Genomic DNA, 18,638 nt, shown 5'->3' on the forward strand with positions numbered 1-18,638 from the left:
TCATCAACTTACCCCTCAGTGCATTATGGGAGTCGTTGAGACCGTGGTGCAATCGAACGAACAGTTTGTGTTGCAAGGTAATTTCCATCTCCATGTCGTACGCACGCACATGCCTTTTGTGGCTGGGAAACGGACAAGGTCTAAGAAGAATCCAACTATCTTGGATACGGGTGATTTAGATACATGGCTTAAGGGAAAAAGGAGCATCACTCGCGTTAGGAATCACGACGAACTGTGCGCGGCGCGAGTACTCGTGATCGGAATGGCTCATCTTACTAAGGATCCTGACTATGTAACGTGGTGTCGAGGGAACACGCGAACACGTGATCTATTCTGGAAACTTACCTGCTCCCGAGTACAGGCTCTACCTCTACTACGCCAAGGAACATTTCGATTATATCAATAGCATGCCGGGGATGCTCGGTCGCTGTTATTATTGTACTAGCTGTCAAAGGGGTACGATCGAAAAAATCACAAGTGTAACAACCTGTGCTATGGGTGCGGTGAGCAAGAGTGTTCCCCCTTGGTACCACCCGCCAAACAAGACCATCGTTGGGAGTGGCAGTATTGTGACGAGTGTCACAGGTACTTTCACACGCAGACGTGTTTCGAGAACCACCGACGTGTCTCGAGGCTTGGTTGTATTGCCAACGGTACCACAAGTGCGAGACGTGTGGTAAACGCGTCGATATGATGGATCGAAAGGAAGGAGAAGAGCATGTGTGTGAAGAGTACAAGTGCTCCGTGTGCAAGGAAGTGGTCCCACCCGATCATTTGTGTTACGTGACGGTGGATGCTTTACCGAAGAAGAAGAATAGCACTGACGACGATGACGATTCGATGCGATTGATCATATTTGATTTCGAGGCCATGCCTCTGGAAGCCAAGCATACTGTGAATTTTGTCGGGGTGCAAAAACTGTGTGAGACCTGCAAGGGGTGGTCTATGGATCGCCTGGAGTGCGAGACGTGTGGACTTCGCAAACGCAGTTTTACCACGGTACAAGCGTTTTGCGACGGGCTGTTCGATGGGAGTAATGCTGGCTACACGTGTTTGGCTCACAATTTCAAAGGTTACGATTCCTATTTCATCCTCGAATACCTTTTTACGAATGGGGATTTTCACCGGAGGAAAGGTGATGTACCTGAACATCAAGTCGTTGCGGATCGACATGAAGTGCACCCTGAACTTTCTGCAGATGCCTTTGAGCAAGCTCCCCAAAGTTTTTGGGTTTGATCACGTGACCCAAAAGTGAACGTTTCCTCATTTTTCAACACCCCTGAGCACCAAGACTACGTGGGTCCCATGCCCGACTTGAGCCAGACATCAAATCACCACCGCAAGACCAACACCCTGGAAAAACCACCCCCTGGGAACCTTTTTAAAAAAGACCATGTGTTGTGATGTGCAACATTCTCTCTTTAATAACAATAAAATGTTTTACAAAAAATAACGTGCTGCTTGTTTTTTTTTTACACAGTAGTCTCAAAATGGTGTGAAGGTGTACTATACAATCTTTGTTTCTCCTTTAGCCACTTGGCAAATACATAGACTTCGGCTCTACTTCGCACCTACTACGACTACGACTACGTGAGTGACGAAAGCGAAGATTGGGTTCCTTTTGATCATGCTGGTCGTCGAAACATCATCAACAACAACAACAACAACTACGAGAGTGACAATAGCGATACGAACATGATCTCCGACCTCGATGATGATGACGATGATGAAAGCGGTGAAGAAGAAGAAGAAGAAGAAGTCAATCGAGACGCCCCCACACCAACCTCCCCTCATCATCCTCAACTCAACCCTCCTCCAACCCAACCCCTAGAACGGTCTCTCGATGATTGCTACAGAGTCCTAATAAGAGCTCTAGAACAAGCACTCCCACTGGTAAATAGCAACCCCCTCTCGGTCAACATCTCCTGAACGTCATTCGAAGAATGAACCTACGACGACTGAACGACATGCAAACGGGGTCACTGGCGCCACGCGTCTTTGCTTCTCTACAATCCTTTGCCTACTTCCGGTACATGTTGCGGTACAGGGAAGAACTATACACTTTTGTACAAGCCGCTGAAGCCGAGAATAACAGGAGTAGCTTATCGCAACCACCCCCCTCCAAAAATCAGACTACTGCTTCTATCACTACCACCAGCACCACAGGTAACCCGACACTACCCCAAGAACAGTCTGCTACCACAGGTAACCCAACACCTTCACCAAGCCATAATGACCTAAGGCTAATCATCCATCTAATCAGCGAACTCGAAGTACCTGCCATTGACTTTTCGAACATTCTATGGGAACGCTAAGAACACTAAAATGGATACTTGATAAATATCGTTCTTTTTATGGACCCTTGTATCCATGTTGTTTCTTTTAATAGATTTTACTCTAAATATGGTGTGGACTGTTTACGTCACTTCCGCCCTATCAAATCCCACCAATCACCACCCCTCCCCCTAAAGTCCAAAGGTCAAGGGACCAAGTCCAAAGCCCACCTGTGACGTCACTTCCGCCCTATCAAATCCGACCAATCACAGCACGCCATTTTCAACAACCAATCAGAACGCGCCACGACCGCGCGGCCGGGGACTGGAATCCACCCTATATGCAGACTACACTTACTACTAACCTTCCTAGTAGAATGATAATATACCTTATTATCCGCCGGAACCACGGGGTCAACTCCATCAGCCGCTGGAACTACGACTGGTGCAACTACAGCAGGAAGCTCAGGAGCCGCGAGCGGTAGACCGCCTTGAGCCGCTAGTGCAGCGAGTTCCCCCTCGGCCGGAGCAATAGGAACTGCCATTTCAATAGATTATAACTTGGATATACTTTAAGGTCCTGCAAAAACTGAAACAAACGTAAAGTAAGCAAAAGAAATAGAATACAACAACTACAGGCGAAGGGTAAACAAGCGACACCTACAAATAGCCAAGAAACGTAGCGCTGCTAAAATCTACACGAAACCTAAACAACAACCGCAGGAGAGGACTGCCAGCTGGACTGTAAGACTTGCGTACATGAGAAACGCAAGCAAAATATATACTGAGGCGACGTAGCGAAAACAACCGAGAGAAACGAAAATTCTGCATGACTTACCGAGCTTCGAGGATACATCTGAAAGCCTTGAGACTTTGAGATAAATTTCTTAAATAGGCCCTTACTCGCCAAATACCTACATACCATACCCCGGAATGTCTCTAGGGAGTTTGGTGTAAACTCACTCACGCACGGTTGTGTTTCGCGACATATCCTTTAATGAAAATAGACTGTACCAAGAGAGCATAAGATAAGAGAGGGACACTTTGGTATTACCCGCGCGCCATGTCGATTCCGAATCTGGCTATTTTTAGTAACCACCACCCCACCACAGCTCGTGCGCATTTTTACTCACCCTACCCCCGCGCTTTGGCATTTAAATCTTGTTGTTTGCCGCTGTTTTGTGACTTGAAACCGAAGAAAAACCACCCTATTTGCACAAATACCATCTAAAATTTCATTCTAGCATCAAGGATACGGGCAATTGCGGTTTATTAAGGGGATGAAGTACTTCGAGGATTGCAAGGTTTCCGAAACGAGACTTCATTCAAAATCAAGAGCGGAAAACTTCGTGCTCCAAACACCGTTTTTGCTCTAACTTGCTGCTAAAGAGGGAGATATTACTGTACTTCTTTGATGTTGTTATTATTATATGTTATTCTATTATGTTGTTATTCTACAAGCTGGAGTCGGGATTTGAATCAAACGCGGTATCCCAGCCAATTTATCGCTCGTCGGTTTTTTTTCTTTCTTTTTCACTTCGCCGCTCAACAAACAAAACAGTCAAACTATTCAGGGATTTAGCTTTCTGTGAGTATATTTGCTAATCTTGCTTACTTACGTTAGACTTGTTTTGTTCTTCCGAGTTTTTCATTTCATTCCTTTCGAGTTGGCAAAACAACAACACGCAACCCGCGGGGGAATAGGACAAAATAAAAGGGTAACCACCAGTGGTGGTGTGGTGGTTACTAAAAATAGCCGGATTCGGACGCGACATGGCACCAAAGTGTCCCTCTCTTATCTTGCTCTCTTGACTGTACACAAAACGTATGGCGTCGAAATTATAAAACCAAATAAAAAAACAATCGCTTCTTGTTTCCAAACAAGGAAAACATTATTTTTGCATATTTTTATTTACAAGGTGTTATTTGCTTGGATGATTTGAGAGAATAACAAACTACAGCTTCGTAGCCAGGATTTTTAGAAGGGGGCCCAAAAGGTCCTCTCGAGGCATATTCTCATGTATTTTAGATAATGTCTCATACATATACTGTATTTTTGGCTGCTTGAAGGGGGGGGGGGCGGGCCCCCTGGGCCACCCCCCCGGCTACGCCCCTGAACTACGGGTCATTTTCAAGATCTTGAGCTTTAGAGCGGGCCTCACGCGAAACTTCTTTCTACTGGAATGCTGGGGTTTTAGCTCTGTACAAAGAATGAAGAGGGTAAATAAAAAGGCAAATTAGAATGTGTAATTTGCCATTTTGTTTTCATAAGAAGATTAACAACTTTTGGACTATTATATTGAGATTTGTGTCACCGGCTTACTGCTCTTACTCGAATATGCATTAAACACATTTTCATAGTGCCACCCAAAGTAGCGTTGTCCGACTGTACACAGACATCAATAGATCGATAAATGTTTCCTCAATCTAAATAGAGATAGAAGGTCATTGGGAATTCATATATTAGCTAAGTTAGCAAATTAACTTACTAGTACTAGTAAATGGAATTGGGGGCGAGAAAGTTTAGTGGTATTATTTTGAAATTTTATAGAATTTTAAAATTTTATAGATAAAAACATACTAGTAAACAAAATTTCGGGGCGAGAAAGCAATCTGGCAACTCGCCCCGACATTTGGTTTACTAGTATAAAAATAACTATACTATTAAATGAAATTACGGGGCGTAAAGCAAAAACGACAACTCGTCCCGAGATTTGGTTTACTAGTAATGAGTAATTATAATACTTATAAATTACGGGGCGTAAAGCAAAAACGACAACTCGCCCCGAGATTTGGTTTACTAGTACTAAGTAATCATAATACTTATAAATTACGGGGCGTAAAGCAAAAACGACAACTCGCCCCGAGATTTGGTTTACTAGTACTAAGTAAACATAATACCGAGAAATTACCGGGCGTAAAGCAAAAACGACAACTCGCCCCGAGATTTGGTTTATTAGTACCGATAAATTACGGGGCGTAAAGCAAAAACGACAACTCGCCCCGAGATTTGGTTTACTAGTACTAACTAATCATAATACCGATAAATTACGGGGCGTAAAGCAAAAACGACAACTCGCCCCGAGATTTGGTTTACTTGTACTAAGTAATTATAATACCGATAAATTACGGGGCGTAAAGCGAAAACGACAACTCGCCCCGAGATTTGGTTTATTAATACCAACAAATTACGGGGCGTAAAGCAAAAACTACAACTTGACCCGAGATTTGGTTTACTAGTACTAAGTAATTGTAATAACAATAAATTGGCAATTACTGGCTCAATCTAGGAGCTCGATGTCCTCTGCTGGGATCTCATTTTCTGGAACGGTGACGTCATGGCTGTTATCAAAGTCATCAAAAGTTATTTGATATTCCTTGGTCGTCGAGTTAAAGGACGCCACCGTTCCCAAGAACCAGCCCTCCCAGTTTCCATTAGTATCAGTTGTTTCGACGTTGACTCTCCGCCCCACATAGTTAATACGACGACCTATACAGAAACATAAAGAGCTTTTAATCAATAGGTAGACCCAAGATAGCTCTCTTGGTACACATGAATTTTAAAGGGCTCGACGCGAAAAGACAACACATCGACGATGTTGTCTAGTTTCAGAAACGATTAAGTACGGGTTATACGGGTTTAATCCATTCACTCCCGGGCCAAATTGTGAGAAAAACACGAGTTAAATACCCCACCCCCTCCATCCATCTTTTTAAAGTTCCACACAGCCAGTCGAGTTCAGCTACCGCTGACCCAAGAAGGTACCTTGAAGTTTCCAACAATACACTGCGGTCACCCCTAAGTCTAGTAAGTTCTCTGTGAGAGCCTGCTGCTAGTAACAGTTTTGCTTGTAGTTTGCCTAAACATTACAGCTTATACACATCAGGAGAGTGCCCTAGGATATTAAGTCTATTGGGGTCAAATGGGTGCTATGCTTACGGACGGGAGGGGGCCCGAAAGTCCCTTTCAAGGCATTAACATTTACTGTATAATGGCTGCTAGAAGGGGGGAGGGTTTCAGAAGCTTCGGGGTTGAGCCTTTTTTTAACGGGCTTCGTGGAGCGTTACAGTGATGATGGCCCCGGGCTATATCAGAGAAATTTATAGTGTAACGATGTTCATAACATGAGCACTAAAATGCAAAGCTTCCGAACTGTTCTTCCAAACACTCGGACTCATTGGTAGAGTGATGCTTATAGTTTTTGCTCGTTGATAAGATAAAAAAAAATGACCTGACAGAGCATCTTCTAGCATTTCCCGCGTGTTAGACAACAACGGCAGGTAGCATACTCCGAACTTGTATTAGGGGCATGTCAATAGGGGCATGTGTCCACATGGCTTGTGTGTGCGCGCGGGAGTGAATGGGAAAACGTACACAATGGTTTTGGGATGGATGCGGATGGTTAAAGGCAATCTTTTTCCTTTTACATTGATTTATTTGCCGTGAACACGGTGTTTATCTTTGTGGTCCCCGAAGAAGAAGCTTTGTGCAGACAAACTAATAATATAATCGGTTAAAAATATTTTGCAGTATATAATCAGGTGTCTGTGATGTTTGCTTTGTCTTTGTCTGTAACCATCCATACAACTGAGATGAGAGCCGAGTAGCCGGTAATGCCTTCTTGAAAGAAATATCAAAAGCGAATATCAATTACCCTTAATCACATAAAGGAAAGGCACTGATAAACACGGAAAACCAAAGTGTAAGCTTACCTATGGACGGTGTGGATAATATTTGTCCTAAAACAGCCTTTTTTCACATGACAGCACAGAGAAGACAAAAAGAATAAAGGAAAAAAAATGGAAGGAAATGAAATGAAAAGTGTACTAACTAGATTAACCAGGTTCAATTGTTATTTTGCGCTACCAAATTCAGTTCCGGGTTGTGCCCTCATTAGTCAACATTAATATGTATTATTATAAATAGTTACCTTTAGATTTCTTTTTTGGAGGCCTTAAGTTATCTGGTGGCCCTAAAATGATAAGAAACGTTGGTCAAAAAATTGAACGATAGTACTTGGTATAGTACCTTAGTTTTTTTTATAAATATACAACAACACTAGTAAAAACAAAGTTCTTGATTGAGCCTAACATTTTTAAAAGAACGTTTGACAAGCCTACGAGCGTCAGCAATTTATGTAAAGTACAGTATTTTTGGTTACGTAATTTTGGTTACGTAATTTTTCAACTAGTTCTTCTCATATGGTCTTGTCTTTAAATGGCTCATTTTGGTTAGTCAACCATAATTGCTCCATTTTGGCCAAATAGATTTTTTAGGGGGGGTGGGGGGCTTTTTGGAACTCCAAAAACTAGCTATTTGCTTGTCAGCAATGACGACACGCCCTCACTAATCTCAAACTAATCTAAACTCCGTAAAATATATCAGCATTTATATTTCTATTCTACCCCTTAGGTTTTCCTTATGAAATGCAAAAAAATGACAAAGGGCTAGTTCGCGCTGTTTTTTTTTTAGAGTAAAATACCTGAAAACATTACCCTCGAGTTACTGTACGATTCAATCTCATTTTAGGCGGACAAAAATTGTCAATTGTATAAAAGCACTATAGAAAAAGATTTGAAATCTTCAAAAGAAATCCAAATCTGTAATTCTCAGGATCTAAAAGCTTCTCTACTTTACGCTTTTTGAAAAAAAAATAACGAAAAGTGAATACCCTTTTGGTTCCGGTAACATTGCAGTAGATAAACCTGAAAGTGGTTTGAGAAAGAGTAGGAATTATAGGTTTCAGAATAATCCCCCATTACTATATATTGCATAATCCAAAAAAGAATACACAAATTATGCCAAGTAAAAATCGTTATTAGGACTTAGGAGAACATTCTATTTTTCCATGTGAAGTTTTAAATGCAAATACATGCAAAATGAATATAAAACAATCGGAATTAGGTGGCCGCGTAGAGTTGTAAGTAAACGGCTCTTTAAAAGTAACGACTAACCGTTATAGCCATATAAATGTATCGGTTCAACCCGTACGTATTGTGGTAAAGCTTGTAATAGTGCTAACTGATAGAAATATAGTAGACGAGCTTATATTTGGCTTCTCTTGAACTTGATGCCTCCTCACTTATTATAATGTTTCTAAGTACGATTGCCATTATAAGAACTTTTAGCGTTGACACCAGGTTAAAACAGGCTATCTTGATATAGAACTCATTATACTGGTATATCAAAACTGCATTTGTTATTATAATTAAAGATCTGATTGGCTTAAAATTAAATCTCGTCATACATTTCTGTGAAACAAGTCATGTTTGATTGAGATTTCAGATTTCAGGGTTGTTGCTAAATTGTCTTCAATTTTCAGGTGTACTTATTCACCTCCAAGCTTCCATGTATTTCTTTTTGATGACATCTTTCTCCTGCTCGCTGGCTCCTGTCATCCAAGTGATGAGGCGCTGGTCATCACGAAACTCGTTGTAATATATTATTGCTAAACGAAAAAAAGAGTTGGTTGCAAAACAAGGACAAAAATGTAACATTTGTTTCAAATAAGCTTAACTCTGATAAACAAAATGTCATAACCCCCAGTAGTTGATGGTATCCATATGGCTAATCCCGGTTTCTAAGCCATGAGGTGTAGAGATACTGTACTTGTGTTCAATTGAGCTTATTCATTAATTTATTTGATACCGATGAAGTAAGTAGGCGTTACGAGACATGGTGTTCTCGAGTACCGCCTATAGTCAAAATTGGTATTTGGTTGTTTATTCGTTCTGAATAATATATGATTGATATGTCAAATTATAAGATAATCGTTGTGGATCTGTAAATGAATATTCAAGTTACCTTTTGCATTATTGCCTGCGCGTCCTCCACGGCCGAACTCTTGTACCCAGCTAGTCCGTGTTCTTGGACAACCAACGTGGCATACTAGGTTCACGTGGTCGTCATGAGTACCAACCTGGTATGCCTCGGTGGCGATGAGGAACTGAGCGTCTTTTGATCTGCAAAAGGTGAAAACAAGAACAATTAGTACGAATGAAGTTTTCTTTTAGGTTTTACACTTATATGTCATTTTTGTTTGTACAAAGCTACTCCAGCTAAGTAGCTGCGAGGTTTGTGATAAAATATATTATCACAGGATATTTAACATCAGAAAAAAATATCAAATTCCTTGACGCTCTTTTTTATAAAATACGGTAAATATCAATACTTACTGGAATTTTTTTCATGACTTCTATCTTCTCGTTCTCGGTCAATCCTTTCCCATGGTATTTCAGACTCGTAGCACCTCGCCTCTGCATACAAGCATTAGCATCCTTGACGCTCGAGACAAAATCCATAAACACGATTGCGTACTCGCCGTCAGCCTCGTCAATGATCTCATCTACTACGTTTTCCCATTTCGATTTCACTATAAAATAAATAACCTCTATGGGCACTAGTCAATTAAAAGGGGATTGCAGGGCCACAGGGCTCTGCTAAAGACGTATAATTTTGGTGTAGACTATCGGGCAAAAGAAGTGAATGGGTAAATGAACTAATGTATGAATTTATAAGTGTTTTGATATAAACCACCTATATACTTTTCATTAATTCATTAAATAAGAGGATGGTCTTTGCTCCACTTTGGGAAACCAGGGCTATAGACAGCTTCCTACCGAAAGTTGTCATGACAAACCGTATACTTTTCAACGAGTGCTCTTTATCTAGCATATGCTATCAAATCAAATACGAATAGTGACCTGTTTTGATCTATTTCGATTTCGTTTGGTCATTTGTAGAAACCATCGTATCCGTCAGGCTGTTAACCCATTGACCCCTGGCAATTTTTTAGCTGAATCCACCAAAAAAGATACTCCCTAATTTTGAGTTTTTACAGCCCTTCCAAGTCAAACACCGCTGTACCTATTCATCGGTATCCAAGCTTTCAAACAGTACTTTACGGTCCCAACCCAATCTCACTTGGTTGTGTTACTGCAAGCATAACATCTTTAAGTCTATTTGGGCATGTCTTGTGCTTATGGATGTTTACAAACAAAGGCGGATTTTCTCGTTCTATTAGAAAATAATTTTCTGATGAATCTTTCTTAATTCTTCTTGAATTTTCCTAAAATCAAATAGATTCCAAAATTGTTGATACTGCTATTCTGGGTCTGTATGACTTGGAATTGATTTGTTTGTAGGTAATGGTAGCAAGATCGTTCGAAAAGCCTGCTAGAAGTAGACATTGAGTTTTGAGGCCATGGAAATGGACCTGGAGGATCAGATTATATGTATCTATTTGTACCTTGAGTTGTGTTTGCGTATGTCTTTTCCTTGTGTTATATTTTGGGCGTTTTGTTGAGAGGGCCTGTATAGGCCGGTTGAGGGGTCAGTGGGTTAAACAATATTATTGATACGTAATTACCCCGGCTTTGATAAGTATTTTCGAATTACGAAATCCCAAGCTATTCATAGTTTATGATTATTTTTATTTTTTTTAGATTTCGAAGGAGCAATATCTCCATCATCAGGGACAGCTTACCTTCACAAGCTTCTTCATCACTCGCGTCCTTATTACTCGCTGCTTCCTTACTCGCACCCTGCTTCCCTTTTGACACTTTACTTAACATATATTCTTTCGCTCCAAGATATATGTTCGGACGGTTGATTGAAGAACTTAGCACAACTGGTTTTCTGAGAAAGTTGTTTACGAGGTCTTTGCGGTGTCGTTCGCTCAGGGTCGCAGTCAGCGCCATAATGGGGATGTCAGGGAATAGGTGCTGGAGTCCACTCAGTTTTTCAAAGCATTTCCTGCAATTTATAAAAGGATACAACCATAAAACCATAAAACTATTTATTTACAGTTCGGGAGATCAAATTAAATTGATTAGGTGGGAAGCCTCTCAACAGTTGCATCACACATTTTGTTTAACCTTCTCTAAGCATTATCGAGTATTTCAGTGGTACAGACGCGAGATGTAAAATTGTCGGCCGTCTCTCTAGATAATGTTTTCATTCAAAAGAAGATTTTTTTAAAAAATAAACTGGTACCCATCATTTGGATCTTCGAATGCATCCTTATTTGAAATATGTGTACATGCGTGCCTCTTTGGCAATGTGTGCAAATGTGTGTATGTATACAATAAAAAAATTGCACGAATAATAAGCATTGAATTTTTTTAACTCAAAGAAAAAACCTTATCTGTTATGTTATTAATTATTATGCTATATCATTTCCGTCAGTTAACGTCTGCTACTATGAAATGACGTGCTCCTATAACTAACCTGAATTCTCCAGACCTTTCGAATATCAGATGGCACTCATCAATTACTATCAAGGAGATACGTTCTTCAATTCGTAATAGCTGCCTTTGAATACCATCCTTTTCCTCTGTGCCCGCAAGAAACTCTGGTGTTGTATATACCAGCACAGGATGATCTTTGTTCCATTCCTTTGCACAGATTAAGCTCAATCCTTCTTTGCCTTTTTGCCCTGGCCCAATATTGACCGCATTTATACCAAGAGCGCGCATTTTTGTAACTTGCCCAACAATAAGCGACATTGTTGGACAAACGACAAGAACGAACTTTCCACCTGGCATCAGAGACGGTATTTGAAAACAGGCACTTTTTCAGGCTGAAGTGGGTTGTACTACCAAACAATCCTTGCCATTTGAGAAGGCTCGAATTGCCTCGATCTGAAACGGTTTGATGTTAGTGATACCCAATTTGGTGGCGTAACCCCTCCATAGAATTTCTTGCGCCTCTTCTTCAATTTGCGATTTCTCGTCTGCTTTTATGCTTTGCTCAAATGCTGTCATCATACTATCTAGCATATCTTCTTCATCTGATGGAATGCCTACTATTTGGAATGCGGCTTCATCGTGTGGCTTTCTTAGCTTTGTCAATGAATGTTCGCACCTCAAAAAAGAAGAATTGACAAATTCCATTCTATGGAAAATGAAGTCTGTTGCTTTTTCTGAAGCAAGCCGTTTACTATCTTCAGTTTCGCTAAATGCAAATGACGCTACTATGCCTGTCTCGCCAAAACCAATTACTGCTGCTGAGATGTTGTGTGTATCGACTATATAAAAGAAGTGTCCAGTCACACAGACGGTAAATGCTATAGGAGGGCAAATATATACCGCAAAGGAGCTGCCACATGTGTCTCTTTCACGTTGTAGTGTCAAAAGGGCACATATTAAGATTTCCCTTTTCTCTTCGAAGGTGTTTGCCTGTTCATAAATCTGTTCTTGTACTTTTCTGTTAGAAAAAGCTTTCGAAAGCAAACCCGCATTTGCCATTAGTCCAAGTGCGTCATATACACTTGTGGTATTTTTCCTATACCGTACTGGATTAAGTGTTTCTGTTAACCTTTCTATTACCATGTCCGCAATACACTTAATCTCGTTTAAATCCATATCTCCTGTTCTGTTAGAAATTTCGTCATTTATTTTGAGTGACATGTATACGCATGCATTTGTGCCATCCGATTTTTTAAGTGATTAGTTTAACAGGCTATGTGTTTCAAGATCGGGAGAACTACTAACGAGCTCGTCCACTATCTCTTGTGCCAGGCTTTGATGGCTTTGTAGAGGAACAATGCATGTTATTCCATCATCTGCATTTGATGTTTTTTTTGGACCAATCTGGGAGTGAAAATTGGATAATGTCTCGAAAATATCAGTAGAGCTTGGACGCTTCCTAGGGTCCTGGCTCCAAGCTTGTTCTACCAAGCCCAGATATGTATTTCTAAGATTGGAGTCAAGTTCTATATTACTAACATTAAACGATGGCCTCTCCCCTCTTCTTACAAAGTCATATAGAATTGACGAATTGGAGGCGTCGCCTTGCCATGGTGACGAGCGGGAAGGCATGGCAAACTCTATAAGCACCATTGCAAAGCTATATAAATCACTTGCCATGACAGGCATGGCCCCTCGTTCCAGCAACTCTGGTGCTGTATATGCAGCTGTTCCGATTACGGTTTGCGCTTCCATAGAGCACGATGTGGTGGAAATCGAGAATTGGCGGAACTCGTAGTGCGCCGCGCCAAAATCCCCTAGCTTAACTTTGTAGGCTTCAGATGAACTCTCGCCTACGAGGATGTTACAAGTTTTTATGTCAGAGTGCACTATTCCCTTATTGTGTAAATAGCTCAGACCCTCAGCAGCTTCTTTGATTACAAACGCACGGTCTTTCCAGGGCAGACATATCTCTTCGGCGACATCGAGGAGATCTCTTGCGTTGTGAATTTGAATCTTCTCGTTTGCAATAACTATCTCTTTTTCTAAGAGTTCAGTTACAAGAATAGATCTTGTGAAGTCATATCCACAGTGATGTAGGATGTTGGGGTGCTTAATTTGTTTTAGGAACTGAAGCTCTCTTTTTAACCTCACTTTGTGTTTGAGTGAAATTGGCACTATGAACTCTTTGCATGCCACATGAGTCAGTGTACCCGAAGGCAGAGGGTAAGTGCCCTTGAATACCCGACTGGAAGCTCCCGACCCGATACTAGTTTTGCTCATCACCACTTGCACGGGGTCGACTTCCGGGTCAGTGCCAGCCCGTAGATCTTTTTGAGTGGGTCCCTGTTAAAATAGTCAAATAAATTTTAAACAAACTGTTAATCTGGTAATCTAGAGGATATAATGCTTATAAGCGATTCGCAAGTGTTTGAACGAGTATATCACGCTTTAAAATGACAATCTATACACTCTTATTGTACATAAGAACGTGTAATTTGCAATTGAGGCGGGGCCGTTCTTATTTTTGGATTTTACCGTAAGGTTGTCTTAAAATGTTTCTAAATTTAAGTATATAAAGATATTTAATTTACCCAGTGTAATATTGGTGAGAATTACACAAAATATAAATAGCAATAATATCTAAGGTTGTTATCATGAACAAAACAATGTGTTCCTGCTATATCAGCATCGGCAATATCTTAGCATCTTCTTAGAATTTGTTGAAACCTCAGGCTTGACGTTGTTATTAACAGGGTGATGGTAAATTATTTACGTTATTAATGTTGTGTTCATATAAACAGGCGCGTTCACAGGGGGGGTGCGCAGGGTGCGCGCGCATCCCCGGCCTCTTGGTTGGCAAAAAGTGGGTCATTTCTTATTAAGGAATCTTCAAATACTGCTTTTCCCATATGATTCCTATGACAGCGCACCACCACTCAGTCCATCCTGGGAACGCGCCTGTATAAACGTACCTTACACAGCAGTACAAAAGTCGCTTCAACACAAAGGTCTATAAAAAAATGTTCGATAATGGTGTTAACAGAAATGTAATATAATTTCAAAATGTATCTGTGTAAGTTTTAATAAAAGATATGGTGGTACCTGTGCCTTCCTCCTCATCCCTGTACATCAGGGTGTCAAACTCATCTGCAGCCAATTTGAGAAGGTCATTAGTTTTATCAATATAAAAAACTATTAATATTACATTTTGTATATTATTCTATATGTTTTGTACCCACAAACTTTTGAAATGTATTAGAACTATAGACAAGCTAGATAAAGTTTATGCTTTCATGGTGTTCATAGTTTGCAGTCTCTCTGAACACCAGTGTGGTGGTTCCTGATTCGCACATTCATTTATGACATGTGGGATAGATTTCCTCTCTTTCACGCATTGCGCCATTTGACCTTATCGCTGGGATTTAGTACCATACTTTATATAGTTTCACTCCGTTTAACAGAAGAGCTCGAAAAAAAAAATCATCTCACGAAAATGCTGTTGGATTTTTCTTGGTGAATGTGAAAGTCTAAGTACAATTTCAAATAGAAAAAAGGTATCACATGTAAGTGCCCCCCAACCCACCCACCCCCCCCCCCATAAAAAAAAAACAGGAATAAGGAACTGCGAATATGAAACCAAAATCACACTGGTTCTCTAGTACTGCAGTTACAGCTCGTATTGTAGGATCGAAGTCTACAAGTAAGTTGAATATGCCTTACCAGGGAGAGGGGGAACAATTTATAAGAAATATACCAAGTAGTGGCGTGACTTGGCCCTACCCAATATTTTTGTCTCCCTATCTTGCCCTCAATATTCCGAGGCTCTTGTCCAAAGCCAGCGGCTGAAAACCTGTTCGTCAAATTTTAACGGAGTTTTACTGACTAGATTAACTCAAGGGCTATCCGCGGTTCTGACGGCTTATGCTGCTAGCTGCAACTGCAGTAGACGTAAATGCAAATCAATAAGAGAAGCATAATGCGTATCCCTGCTCGACTGTGATTGGCTCTACCCGTTTTCAAGATATGGTTCGTGCACATCTGAATAGTTCGGAGGAACAGGATCAATTACCTGTATCAAGTGTCATCCAATGGCCAGATCGACAACCCCCAATACGAAATGCTCCAGGAATTTCACCACGCGCATTAGGCGAAAACAACCGCGACGTCCGCATCATTATGGAATTGCCAATGCTAGTATCTTTGGCTGGCAAATCTGCAAAACAAAATCAAATGAGCTAATTCAGGATAGCTTCTTTGTTTATATTGGTTATAATAGCGAGGGTCCTGATTTGATAACAGAATTAGCAGCAGTCGATACAAAATATTCAATAAACAAAAAAATAATATAGATTAAATTGAATAGAAAACCCGTAGATATGTAGATATGAACAAAAAATTTTAAAGGCTCTTAAAGCGCTTCTTCGAATACGGCGAAGGATTCGTACTTTTTATAATAAGTAAAAGCTAATCAAACAGCATCGCTTTCTGGAATAAAGCATGGCTCCTCGCCCGAACGGATATTTGGCTTTGAAATGGAAAATTTCAGGAATTCAGCAAGCATTAACAAACAAGAAAAACTACGTGCTAACAAACAAAAAAATAATTAAGATAATGATTAATGGTGACAATGGTCAGAGAATGCAACAAGAATAATGCGGTTAATTCCCCACACTGTTAGGTTTCATCAGTGAGCTACCATTAAAATTGCAATGTTACCTTCTTGTCTTGATATGCCTGTATTTTTAGGTGGCAGCCTTGGAATGTGTACAAGAACTTTAAACAGAAAATGAAAGTAAGAACATAACAGCAAACATAGCCGTAGCAAGCCTCAAAATATTGGGGGGGGGGGGGGCATAGTACAGAAACATTAAGAAAACAATGGGGGACAGCCAAGCCCCTACTGGTTATTTTTTTATAATTTTAGATAATATTGGGGGGGTGTACCCCTAGTGCCCCACCCGCTGCTACGGCCCTGCCAAACGCGGCATTATCCACGATACAAAACTTAACAAGCGTAAAACACGGAGAGGTAACGAGAATAAAACCTTATATCTATTGAGAGCGTCCTATGTCAATTCCTAGTTTTCATAGCCAAAACTAATTATCAGGAACAACTAAGATTTATAAGTGGTAATGACTTACTTATAAGATCGTCTAATGTTTAGTTGAAGCTGGGCCGTTTTTATTTTTGAAGCATTTTAAGGCTGAAATGTTTTTAAAAAAGTCGATGTTTTTAAAAGAGAAATACACAAAGGATTTAACTAATGTTATTGTTATCAACACAATTTGTTTCTGCGTTTCAAAACGTATTACACTAACAAGCAATATTTTTTCTGCTATCTGAGCCTCGGCATGTTTTTAGCAATGTTCTTAGAATTTGGTGAAATCTCAGGCTAGACGTTCTTATAAAAAAGTGTAAAGGGTGTAAAAGGGATCTGAAAAGTCAATAAAGGATATCGTACCATGCAGTAAACCATACGGAATATCCCTATGATTTGTGCCGCCGAAAGAAAGAAACCACTTGAATTGAAAGGCCTTATGATGATTTGCGCTCTTTACATTAAGAAAAGTGCTGCTGCTACACGCGCGGGTAAGGCTGATATTTTAAACATAGAAAGCATGGAAATTGGCATTCTGCTTCCCCAATAACACTTATGTCAAATGTGCCCTTATTTAATGTCAAGAGGAAAACAAGGCATAAACTAAGGGTGTGTGCAACCGAGCAAAATCTGTTCTCCAGTGTTAAGAGTGCACCTGCTTCTGGGTAGAAGCTTACAACGGCAAACCAATGATCAGTCAGCTGCTGCAATTTATATAGAATGAGCAAACAAACAAGTATTAACGGGCGAATGAGAACTGCCGCTTTGCTGCTCTGGGTCTTTCCGCAGGAAAATCTAAATGTGTGAACAGGGAGCAGGCGCCGCCAATACCTCCACCCCCCATCCCCCAGATCAGATCCTGCTCCCTGCTAAAAGAGTGGAACCCTAATAAAAAACAAAAAAGATATCTGCTTATTGGATGTTCGTTTGATACAAGGATTAGAGCATGGGCAGTTTACACTAAAACACTAGTGAGACACATATCGGAATACCGTGTGTCTTTTACCTTTTTTGGCGTCGTAATCCGGACAGAATTGACTTGCCCAAACACTATCAGGAATCAGAAAATTATATTTTCAACATACCCAACAAAACCAAGACCTGGGTCTTCGATGTGTGAACGTTATATTGTAAAAATATTATATTTATGATTGCTACAAAGGCAATACGAGCTGAAAGCCCTCGTTAGAAGCCCCAGCGTGCTAGCCGGAATAGACCTTTGTTTTTGAACCAACCAGGGGCGAATCCAGGAGTTCCAAAAGGGGGGGGGGAGCAAGAGTTTCAAGAAGGGGGGGGGCGGATTCTATGTTCTTCCGTGGATTTCAATTTCTTGATATTTTAAAGCCAAATCTTTAAAAATAGGGGGGCCGGGTCCCGCTCGCCAACCCTTACATCTGCCCCTGCCGACACGTTTTAAAGGCAAACTATAAAGAGGAAATATATTTTAGTAATCTATTTGTTCACTGCAAACGAACTGCGACGTTTTTACCCATATGGTAATAATATAGTAGGCATGCGTGTACTAAATAACTTTAAATGTGAACTGCTGTGTAACAACCGTAGAGACTACTTTAAATCTTCCTGTTTACTTCATCCAGGTGAATCGATAGAAATAAAACAGTTTGCAGTTACTTGGATGATATGCGGAGGCTCTAGTTGGTTTACACGATATAAATTCTAAAAGTGCTATTTTCAATCCATTTCCATCCGCAGTTATAAAATTATATTTGTACTCGAGGCTTGAAAACAGTCTTTTGATTTCTTGGTATATTTGTTATGCCAATCAATTACCCAAAACCATCTTGTACAGGAAAAAAAGGAAATGTGCCGATAATGTGAAGCGTCTGGAAATCTAAACATTCCGATAACAAAGTTTTTTATACACACTTTGAAAACTGAAATAATCGGTTTGATGAAAGAATACCATAGATTTAATGCCTTTGTAATCTTTGTTTATGCCATGTTATTTTTACCAGTGAAGTGCTCTTCCACTTCTTTTTCTGTAGGGGGATCTTCCCATGAGGATCCCCTGACGAAAAGTCTTGTCATCTCACTAAAAGCTCTAAAAAAAAGG

General features: G+C 40.3%; 1 pseudogene; it reads right to left on the reverse strand.

The window, feature by feature from the left end:
- Positions 1–5,554: 5,554 nt before the first annotated feature.
- LOC5504286 lies at positions 5,555–18,613 on the reverse strand (annotated as a pseudogene).
- Positions 18,614–18,638: the final 25 nt, after the last annotated feature.

Source organism: Nematostella vectensis, chromosome 4 (genome assembly GCF_932526225.1).
Source record: "Nematostella vectensis chromosome 4, jaNemVect1.1, whole genome shotgun sequence".
Taxonomy (NCBI): domain Eukaryota; kingdom Metazoa; phylum Cnidaria; class Anthozoa; order Actiniaria; family Edwardsiidae; genus Nematostella; species Nematostella vectensis.